Source organism: Artibeus jamaicensis, unplaced genomic scaffold, assembly GCF_021234435.1.
Source record: "Artibeus jamaicensis isolate MK-2021 breed Jamaican fruit bat unplaced genomic scaffold, CSHL_Jam_final scaffold_1964, whole genome shotgun sequence".
Taxonomy (NCBI): domain Eukaryota; kingdom Metazoa; phylum Chordata; class Mammalia; order Chiroptera; family Phyllostomidae; genus Artibeus; species Artibeus jamaicensis.
Genome location: NW_026522030.1, coordinates 13,672,120 through 13,683,749, shown reverse-complemented (window position 1 = coordinate 13,683,749; position 11,630 = coordinate 13,672,120). Strand labels below are relative to the sequence as shown.

At 39.3% G+C, this 11,630-nt stretch overlaps 1 long non-coding RNA gene across 2 annotated transcripts in view; it reads right to left on the bottom strand.

The window, feature by feature from the left end:
• Window positions 1-5,689: 5,689 nt before the first annotated feature.
• LOC128626003 (uncharacterized) overlaps window positions 5,690-11,630 on the bottom strand; it is a 78,887-nt gene continuing 72,946 nt past the window's right edge. The window contains exon 6 of one of the 2 annotated variants that reach the window (XR_008389887.1): window positions 5,690-6,111. This is a non-coding gene — a long non-coding RNA (uncharacterized LOC128626003). The remainder of the gene's footprint in view (window positions 6,112-11,630) is intronic. The other variant, XR_008389883.1, reaches the window with a different exon arrangement.

Here is an 11,630-nt window from a genome sequence, read left to right as displayed (position 1 = left end):
ACCCATCCTGGAAAATGTTCTTTTAGTAAAAGGAAGAAAAGGCCTTTGGAGCACAGAGGATTAAGCAGCTTGTTTGAGACTGTGTGAAAATATCACCAAAAAGTAGCAAATGAGAGTTTGGAAGATAACCAACATTTGACCATGGAGGCATTTAACTGTTTTCCCCATTACATGGATGGGAAAGCTACAGCTTAGAGCATCAGTAACTTGAAGTTTGCCCTAAATTCGTAAGACTAGTAAGCAAAGAAGCAGTAAGAAGTGAAATCTGGGTCCTGCTGGCTATGTCTAATTGCCCAAAAGCAAAGCGAAGAAAGCTAGAAAAAGAAAGACACTTAAAAGTTTGATCATAAGCAAAATAAAACAAAACAAAAAAGCAAAAAAAAAAAAAAACCCACACAGGACAGCCAAGCACATCTGAGGAAATAACACACAGTATGGATTTTCCAGAGTGTAGACCGCCTGATGATTCAGAATATAGCAGTGTCATAATATGTACAACCATCCCTTGAGATCGGATGTTTAATTGTTTCCAAAGTTTTGCCATTAAAAGGAGCTAACACCACTAACACAAAAAAAGGGGACAGGAAATAATGGGGAAGAGGAGGGTGACTGTTTAGAAGCGGTAGTAAACAAGACCACCCTCTGAAGAAGTCGAGGGGCACTGAAAGGCCCTGGGCTTTATTTTGAGTGTGGCAGGAGGCCAGGACATTTTGAAAGTATAAGTAAAGAAATTTATAATAAACCCTAAAATTTAAATGAGGGTGTAACCACTCATAATATTTTGTTGTAGTTCCTTCCAGTTCTCTCCTATGTATGTAAACCAGGTAAATAAATGCTTTTTAATGTTTTATTTCTTCAAATTTAAGATCATGCTGTATAGAGGTTTATATCTTACTTTTGTAACTTTTTATTTTCATAAAATTTCAAATGTTTCCTACAGAGAAATTGTAAGAATAGCACAAAAACTCATACACCCTTTACCCAGATTCACCAATACATTTTGCCTCCTCTATTTTATCATTCTGTGCATGTATGTGTATATTTATGCATATTATTTGGTATGAACCATTTGAGAGTAAGTGAAAGATGTCAATGTGTGTAGACTAAGGACAATGATCCTCTTGTATAACCACAGTACAATGATCAAAATCAGAAAATTTAACATTGATGCAACTCACAGTCTACAATCTATATTCATCAGTTGTCCCATAGAGTCCTTCATAGATTTTCTTTTCTTGATCCAACGTAAATCTTAGGTGCATTTAATTCTCACAATTCTTAATCTCCTTTAATTTGGAACAGGTCTTCAGCTTTTGTGTGTGTGTTTGACCTTGACATTTTTCAAGAGTACAGGCTCATTAATTTGTACAGTGTCTTTTGGTTTGGATTTGTCTGATCAGATTTGGGTTCTGCCTTTTTGGCAGCAATAGCACCACAGTAATGCTGCATCCTCCCCAGTGCATCTCACCCCAAGACAAATGATACTGGCTTGTTAACTCTGATCACTTTCTTAAAGTGGAGTCTGCCAGTTTCCCCCACTCCACCATCACTGTTGGCTCGCTTAAAGTAGTAGTGATTTATAAGGAGGTGACTTTACTTTGAGACTATGTAAATGTTCCATTCCTCATTAAACCCTCAACCACCAGTTTTAGTATCCATTAATGATTTCCCTATGTCTATCATTCCTTTAATATCTGTTAGGCAAACTACTTAAAGAACTATTTTTCTTTATAATTTTTTCAAAAGATTTTTATTTATTTTTTGAGAGAGGGAAAGGGAGGGAGAGAAACATCAATGTGTGAGAGATACATTGATTGGTTACCTGTTGCACGCCCCAACTGGGCATGTGCCCTGGAACAGAGGCATGTGCCCTGACTGGGAATGGAACCAACAACCTTTCAGTTCACAGGCTGGCACTCAATCCTCTGAGCCACACCAGCCAGGGCTCTTCCTTTCTCATTTTTTATTTACTCATTTATTGATATAATTATGACCTCATAGATTTTAATTTTATTTAATGGGCTATAACCCATTATGGTCATTATTTATTATGATGCATACATTGTGCCACATTCGGCCAGTGGGAGCTCTTTAAGTTGGCTTCCGTATTATTTTATGTTCCCACTGTGGTGTAAGACATTTCTTACTCCCTGGTACAAGATGACTCATCTTGTGTTTCCCTGACCCAATCCTAGAATCTGCTATTTCTCCAAGGAGCCTTAGTTCCTTTTATTGAGCACACTCTCAGCTCCCACCGTTACCATTGTAACTCCCTTCTCAGCATTGAAACAAACTGGCTTCCAATATCCTCAGATATGGACTCACTTGCTTAAGCCTAGGATACACAGAAGGTAGTTTAAGAATTGCTCATTTATACCACTGCAAAAAGCAAATCTAGTGACTAGAGTATATTTGTTTATACTGCAGCTCTTTTTTTGATACAGCGTGTGACATAAACAGTTTAGTGCAAAAATCCTACACGTACGATGTGATACTCTCTGACAACTCCTGTATCCTGTTTTCAACCCAATATGAGCGATTTCTCATGTCTTTAAAAAGTTTTTCAAAAGCATGAATTGTAAAAAGCTGGTTATTATTCTATAGTATAAAGGTACTGTAATTGATTTTGCCACTTCTTATAATTAGATGATTAGTTTGCAATGTTTTCTATTAAAAGCAGTGAGATAAGTAGAGCGGCTACTGCTTATATGGGGTACGTTTCTGGCTGCAGCTTTCTTTTCCAGTCGTCTGTGAGAATGAAGGGAAAACTCTTCAGATGCAGGGCTTTTATGTCGCATCCTGTCTATCAGGCTGGTAAATACTGGAGAAGCTTTGACCCTTTGGACTTAGAGATGGAATGTCACTTTGCTTACAAAAATGCTATTCAACTACTGCCTAAGGTGTTCTCATTTTCTGTGAGCTCACTAAAAGCAAAAAAGTAAATGTAAATAAAGTGTTTAGAAAAACAGCAATAAATAGCCTACTGACACTGTTCAAGAAAGAATGTAGTCTTACTGTGTAAGCTATAGTTATGGTGCCTTTACTGATAGGTTCTGTCCAGTTAGTCAAACTTCCAAGATTTTAGGGTACTGCAATTATTATTCCTACAACTAAATTTGTTCTTGCCCAGGGTATTAATTTCCTAGGACCGCTGTACGAAATTACCACAAACTAGTTGTCTTAAAGCACTAGGATTTTATGAAATCATAAAGAAGCCAAAGGGGAAAAGGGATAAGTTATTTTAAAAGCCAAATTATGGAATTAATTATAAAATATAATAAAATAGGCATATGAGCGTGCTTATGTTTGTTTGGTACATGTAACACAGTCAGAACAGCCTCAGGACAAAGGAGAAATTAAAGAAGTGTGACCTCACGGCCCCTTTGCTTCCCCCAATTTGTCCTTCTTCCTCCTCCTTGACCCTCAGCCTTTTTCCGGCCCTAGCACCTTGCCCTTGTTTTGTCCTTTGATGACTGAGAGTCCTTCTAGAATAGCTCTGTCCAATAGGAATAATATGCAATGCCACATATATATTTTAATTTTTCCTGTCTTATATTTTAAAATGTAAATTTTTAATAATATATTTTATTTAACCCAATATACTCAAAATAATATCAATTCAGTATATAATGAGCATTAAACATTGTTAGTAAAATACTTCCATTTTCTTTTTGCTCTAAGTCATTATTCAAAATCCAGGATATACTTTACATGTACAGCACATGTCAGTTTGAACCAACTGCATTTCAAATGCTCTGTAGCTGCATGTGGCCAACAGCTGCCATGTTGGATGTTGTTGTTCCAGGACACAACGTGTTCCAATTGTACCTTCTTAGTCTGTTGTAGTCTGACTTTTACTCTCATCTTCTCCATTAAAACTGTAGTTCTCCTTTGTCTAAGACATGCATTAGTGGCTATCACAAAAGTAATTCAATAAGTGCATGTTTATAATCTCCCCTAGATAAAGGAATCTCTATTATTTTCCATTTAGTTTCTCCATCTCTCTTAGCTGGGCCAGTTCCTGTGTTTTAGAAAGCAGAATCTATAGAATGGGTAGAGCTATGACTAGGAAGCATAGGAAAAGCTTAATAAGATATCAAGTTGGGAAGGGCGGAAGGGTTTTCAGGAACAGCTATGTAGGACACATGGATAAAAACCAAGGGTGGGTGGAAGCAAGAGAGGGAGGTGGTGGTGGCTGGGGTGGGGAGTAAGTGCAGACAACTGTAACACAATTTAAAAGAAAAGAAAAATATATCAAGCCGAATTACATAAAAGATGGGAATAGTGAAATGAAGGGACACAGAACATTACAGACACTGAGGACATTATGCTCAGGGAAATAAGCTAGACACAGAAGGACCGATACTGTTTGCTTCCACTTATATGAGGCATCCAAAGTAGCCGAATTCACAGAAAAAGAGAACAGAATGGTGATTTCCAGGGCCAGGGGGAAGGGGAGGGGCCAGTTGCTGTCCAATGTGTATAAATGTGAAGTTATATAATCTGACAAGGCTCCAGAGATCTGCTGTACGTCATTGTGCTTATAGTTCATACTTCACTGTACACTTAACAGTTGTGAGGAGGTGAGGTCTCATGTATGTGTGTGAGTGGTGTTGTTTTTTTCATCACCTCTAGGAGGAAGAGGAGAAAATGCAGCTGGGGTTAAAGGAGGAAATACAGCAGGTTGGCCTGTGAGAGACTCCAGAGCAAATTTAGTGTGTGAAATAATTGAGATGGGGAAGAGCTTTGAGAAGTATAGTTCAGGACTCAGAGTTGGGAACTCTTCAGTATTCCATAACAGACCTGAATAAACAAATTTAAATCCTATTCATGAAGTTGCAGGCTACAGTGGGAAAATAAGTTCAGACTCTGATCAAGTTGTACAGGCTGCGCATGCCTCTTACTAGCTCTGGCACCTTGGCAAAGTATTATTTTGGCTTCTGTTTGTTCAACGGAAAACTGTGGGTCGTAATATCTATCACACAAGGCTCTAAGGAATATTCTATATGGGTGTGATTGCACGTGTGAGAGCACCTATAGAGGATCTGACACATAATAGCTACTTAATAATTATAGTTCCCCTTAGAATTAACCCACACCAGAAAACATGTTAGGGTTGCAAGATTCTAAACTTCAAAGATCATTCCAGCTTAAGGAAAGGACTATATTAACTGTTTCCCCAAAATGGAAGCAAGACATAGTCCGAGAGCTCTGACTTTCAGAAGCCCATGCTGTAATCCAATCTCCTAAAACTTTTTTGTGTTTAAAAGTTTTGTGTGCTTTTAAAGCATACAAAAGTGTGTGCTTGCATAAGCATGCATGCACGCATGCTTATGCAAGCACACACTTCATGCAAATTAAAGTTCAGGTACACCTGAAATTAATAAAAGATTGTATGTCAACTATACTTTAATAACAAATTTAAAGACAATAAAATTCCAGTGAGTTACTAGTTTTCCACCCTCAAGTTGGCAAAGATCAAACGACTAACCACATTGTAGCCAAGAATGCAGAAAAACACACAATTTTTTTGTAGGCAGTACAAAACAGCAAAACCTTTGTGTAGGGTAATTTGACAAACTCGCTCAAAAATATAAGTGTACATACTCTTTTACTGACAAGTTTATTTGTAGTAAGTTAGCTTACAGATACACTCCCACACATTGAAATTATACACACACACACACACACATACACACACACACATATATAAGGATATTTACTGTAGCATTGTTTATAAATGAAAACTTACAAACAACATTCACAAATAGGTCAAACTGATGCTCAAATAATATATGACACATCCAGACAATGAATTCTATGCAACATTTAACAAGAATGAGGCAGCTCTGTGTATACCAAGGTGGAAAGAAATCCAAAATATAATCTTAAAAAAAAAAAGTGTATGCTAGCTAGCCAGGGTGGCTCTATAAGTTGGAGAAGTGTTTCGTAACTGAAGGGTTGCAGGTTTGATTCCCAGTCAGAGCACAGACCTGGGATGTGGCTTGGATCCCTGATCCGGGTGCATCTGATCCCCTGTCTGGGCTTGTAGGAGAGGCAACCGATCAATGTTTCTCTCACCTCAGTGTTTCTCTCTCTCCCTTCTTCTCTCTGTTAAAAAGCAATGAAAAATGTCCTCAGGTAAGGATAACAAAATAATATAAAATAAAAATACAGGTGCTGTGCATGAACACTAAGCTAGCATTTATGGGGTGGGAGTGAGGGAATGCATGTGTAGGCATTTCAAATGCATGGACGACTTCTGCAAGCACATGCGGAAACAGGTAGCAGGTGTCTCCGCAGAGAAACACTGAACAGAGGGACAATGGACAGGGCGTGGGGGACCTACTTTACTTTTAACTCACTATAACTTTTGAATTTTAATCCTTTGTGTGATTTACCTATTCAAAAAAAAAAAAAACCTCTGAGTTTTCAGAAAGAAAACTCAGTGTGGAACAATATATGATTTGGAGTGAGAGGCTGGGTTCAAGCTGCTGTCTAGAGCCAGAACGAACTCAAACAAGTGATTTTCTCTCTCTGGGTGTTTGTTTCTGTGGGGAAGTATAGGAGGAATATAAGATTACTGGAAGGACACGACCCAGGGGGTATAAGATCGCTTATAAGTGATAAAATCTTTCCATGTGTCTGTCTAAACATAAAGCACGGGAACACCGAGCTGGTCCCATATCAGGGCACTACTCAGACCAGAACTGAGTCTCACACTTCAGGTTGATGTCACAAAGGGTCTTGGAAATTCAAGAGCAATACACAGGATATCGAAGTGGTTCCAAACCCTGCAACATATTGCAATCAAATGGGGAACTTTGTGAGAAACCCTGACCCCCCCCCCATTGAGATTAATGAGTCTGCAGCATAGCTGCACCTGAGGATATGAGCATGTCTCCAGGTCTCAGAGCTGCTAGTTAGTCATGGAATGTAGGTTTATGCCTAGTTTTTTCCCCAGGAGTGTGACCTTCAGTACTGGAGTTAATTTAGCTTTCTGGAGTTTAGGACCCTCATCAATATAATTAGCAAGCTAAATGTACAAATCCTTTTATTAGCTTTAATCTCTGAAGAGCTTTATGGTTTGAATGCCCTGGGATTCTCATTCCTCTCTCTTGGTGCCATGTGTGAAGAATCCCCAGCCAGGACAGCTGGAGGAATCTGAGAGGAGACAGAGACTGTGCCCTGGAGGTACAGATAGGCATGCTCCTAGGATTTAGTCCTGACAATGAGGACAGTGCCAGGTGTCTGGAGGTGCTGCTTTGATGCACAGTAACACCAACTGTGAGCTGTTGTCCACTCACTCCGTGGAACTTCGTATTTCAGTCCACCTGAATCTGACTCTGTCTAGAGCTCTGAACAGCCAGACAACCTTGATAAATGTCATGGACCAAACCTCTCCTGCCCATTCTTGGTTAATGATCAATTTTTAATACTCTGACTCTGAAAGCGAATTAGGGATACTATGTCATTGACTTATTCATTCATTCCTTCATTCATTCATTTAATACTTACTATCCCAATATTTGTTGAGCACTTACAATTTTCCAACCCCCTGTGCCCATGCCCACCAGGAATTATGAGTGGGCATAACATTCTCTACTCATCAAGAAATAAAATAATGTAAACATACGCATAGTCAACAAGTATGTAAAAAGATGCTCAATATTGCATTATCAGGGAATGCAAATGAAAACCACAATGAGATATCACCTTATAGCTGGTAGAATGGCTATTATCAAAAGGACAAGAAATAGCAAGTGTTGTTGAGGATGTTAAGAACTACAAACTCTTATACGCTGTGTTGAGCATGTAAATTGGTAAAAGCACTATGGAAAACAGTATGAAAGTTCCTCAAAAATTAAAAATCGAGCTACCCTACAATCAAGCAATTCTAGTTCTGGGTATTTACTCAAAGAAAACAAAAACTCAAAAAGATATATGCACCCCATGTTCATGACCTCAATTATTTACAATAGCCAAGATATGGAAACAACCTAAGTGTGCACTGATGGAAAAATGGATAAAGAAAATGTGGCATACACACATTGGAATACTATTCAGCCATAAAAAATGAAATCTTGCCATTTGCAAAAACACAGCTAGACCTTGAAGGCCTTACCTTAAGTGAAATAAGCCAGACAGAGAAAGACAAATACTGTATAAACTCACTTACCTGTGAAATCTGAAAACAGCAGTGACAAACCAATCTCACAGATACAAAGAACAGACTGGTGGTTGCCAGAGGATGGGTTGGGGAAAGAGCAGGGCAGTAAGCGGAGGGTAAAATGGCTAAAAGTGGTCTAAAGACACAAACAAGTCACGGGGAAAGAATGAGCAGCATGGTAACTATATTTAACAATATTGTACTGAGGGAGACTTCACTTGGGATCATGAACACACAATACAATATACAGATGACGTATTACAGAATTGTACACCTGAAATCTATGTAATTTTATTAATCAATGTCACTCCAAAAATTCAATAAATTTTTTTAGAAATAATATTGTAATGCATACTTGAAAGTTGCTAAGAGAGATTTTAAAAGTTCTCATGACAAGGAAAAAATCGTAACTACACATGGTGTTAGATATTAACTAGACTCATTGTGGCGATCATTTTGTGATATAGACAAATATCGAACCATTATGTTATATACCTAAAACTAACATGATGTTATATGTCAATTATACCTCAATTAAAAAATTTAAGAAAGTAAGTTAATGCTGACACCTATTCAGCCATGGGTCCTCTTTGGGAGAACCATTGTTTTTGACTCTAAACAAAAACAAACACACAAGTACATGAGGAGAATCAAAAGAAGCCTCCAGCTTCTACAACTAAAACCAGGAGCTTAAATAATGTCCTTAAGCTCCCCGTCTCTCCTTCCATATCTCAGCTCTGCTTCGCTTTGCCATTTGGTCTCATTCTCTCCTATGGCAGAAAGCTTCACAACGGCTCCCAGCAGCTGGTACTTACACCACTTGTACAGCTTGTACCTCAGAGGAAGTCTCTTCTGTCTTCTCTGATCCGGTTTGGGTCCTATGCCTGCCTCTGCACCAATCATGGTGGCCAAGGAGATGAAATAGTCTGATTGGCCAGATTTGGGGCGGGCTAAGCTAAGCCCCACCCAAACAACATGGAAAAGAGGAAGCAAAAAGCTGTGTGCCATCTATAGTCAGGCTAGGGAGGAGGAGGAGGTAGCTGAGGAATAGCAGCTCTGATGAAGGAAAAAGCAGCTAAATTGAGTTCACTAGTCTGAGGGTGTAGAATTTAAAAGGGAATAGCTCAGGGCCTGAAAATTGATCTGAGTTGAATGAAGAGATCATTGTGTTTCCATGGCAGACTTAAACACCGTATACTTTAAATTCAGCAGATAGTCTCCCAGGGCATCTAAAGTGGGGCCCAGAGCAAAGCTGTGATCCACTAAGGGCAGCCTCAGGAATGTACCAAGCAGTCTTTCTCAAAATTGACAGATGCAATTTCTCCTTTTGCTTCAGACCCTGAGTCCTAACAACTATATGCCATCACCTAAACCAGTGATTGCTGCTCACAAATTTCTCATCCAACACATCTGAAGGAAATGACACACCTGTATCTGTAAAGCCGTTATATACCAGTGATTTCTGAGGGAGAGGATGGTGAGATTTTCAGGAGAAAAAAAGCATGCCCCAGGCTGTCATGGCAGGGATACCATGATGCTGAGGAGGCAGAAGAGAGAGTTAAATGTTTCAAGAGCCTCCGAGGTGACTCTGCTACAGACAGGAAGGCGCTCCTCCCTCTCCCCTATGTGGTAACTGAGAATAAATATTGTTCTCAGTACAGAATATTAACCCTGTGGGTCATCTCCCATGACACTACCTATCTGCTCATGGCTATCATCAACAAGGCAGCCACTCATAATACTTCAGATCTCAATATGCCCCTCACAACCCTACGGGAACACTTGCAAACACAACGTTAAGCTCCTTGACATGATGCCCACTGTCTGACCCACGAAGTCCACTTCTAGGAATTAACTCTAAAAGAAATGGGAATGGTTTATAAAGAAAGAGCTTTATACGCAAAGATTTTTCTTTAAGGATTTACATTTAATTATGAAAAACGAAGTTGACTTAATTTGTAGGAGGGAAACGATGACCCCTGGGAACACTGGTTGGATACTCTTGCCAGGCATCGGGCGCTGTGCTCATCAACCCATCCAACCTGGGCAATTCTCACAGCAGCCCAGTGAGGGTGGCGTTATTTTTACACGGGTTTATTGTTTTGCAGTTGGGAACTGAAGGCACATTGTAGCAAAAGCTGAGTTCAGTTTTATGTGGTGATTAAATGTGATCATCGTGAAGAGCTTGTAATAACATAGGAAAGTGTTAGATAGCAATAGTAGGTGGAAAAAGACATAGATGGTATGATATCAATTAATCTGCACCAAAAAGGACTTGGAAACATATTAAAATGTTATTAACCTCTGTCCTTGGATAGGAAATTGCCTTCTTCTTGGTAATTTTTTATATTCTCTTAACTGTCCATCATGAGCATGACTGATTTTTTCATATTAATAAAAACCAGACAAAACGATGGTTCAGAAGTTAACTTTACGTATATGAAAGCATTACAGTGATACCTGGAGTGAGTAGAATTATATGTTTTGTTCTTTGTACTTTCTTATTATCTGGTAATCAATAGTCATTGTTTGGAGAAAAGAAAATAATAATAAAAGAAAACATGTTTAAATAAAAAGAAGAAAACAGAAATGTCCCTTTAGACTCTAAGTCCAATAATTCGTTCAAAGCTTTTAGGGTTTCCGTCCCCACCATTTTTGCCACCCAATTCTGTGTGACTTAAAATAATAGACCATGATCAGGTTTTGCCTCATGGGAAGCCATCCCTTGCAACACCATAAGCCTCAAACAGCAGGAAGTCACATGCACTGAGCTGAGTGTTTGTGACATTCAGGAAGTCAGGAGTCAGTGTGAGCAATACCTCTGGTCTGCAGAAATAATTCACCAGGGCATCATAAACGTGGGTGGTGTGACTGAGGGCAAGGAAATTTTCAAGTCTTTTGAAAAAGTGTTCAACTTTAAGAAGCCAACATAGAAAACCTAAAGGTTTCCAGAAATAAGAATCTTCCACAAGATTTTCCCCATTCCCAGCCAGGGAGGATTCTGTGACACAGGGAGGGATGGACCCTGGAGTCACACACTCCTGTCATTTGTAACACCAAAAACCAGGTAGACCTTCCTTCTTCCTGCTGTTGTCAATACGACCGTCATAGCCTGAGCGCTGGTTATCTTGCGCCTGAGCAATTGCTGTGTCCTCCTAACTCATCTCAACAGTTTCACTCTTTCCTCTCTCTAACCCTTTATAGAAAAGCTAAAGTGATTACTTAAAACGTAAATAAGATCATTTCACCTTCTCAGATAAGATCCATGTTCCTCTCCATGACCTAGGAAATCCCACAGGCTCAGAGCTGCCCTCTCTCCATACTCCTCATGTATCACCTTGACCTCACCACTTTCCCTGAAGCCACATTGGAGTCCTTCCTGCTAGTGCCTCAAGCATGCCAAATGTTCCCCCACGACAGACAGAGCCTTCAGATCAGCTGTGGCCTCTGCTGCAGGAGC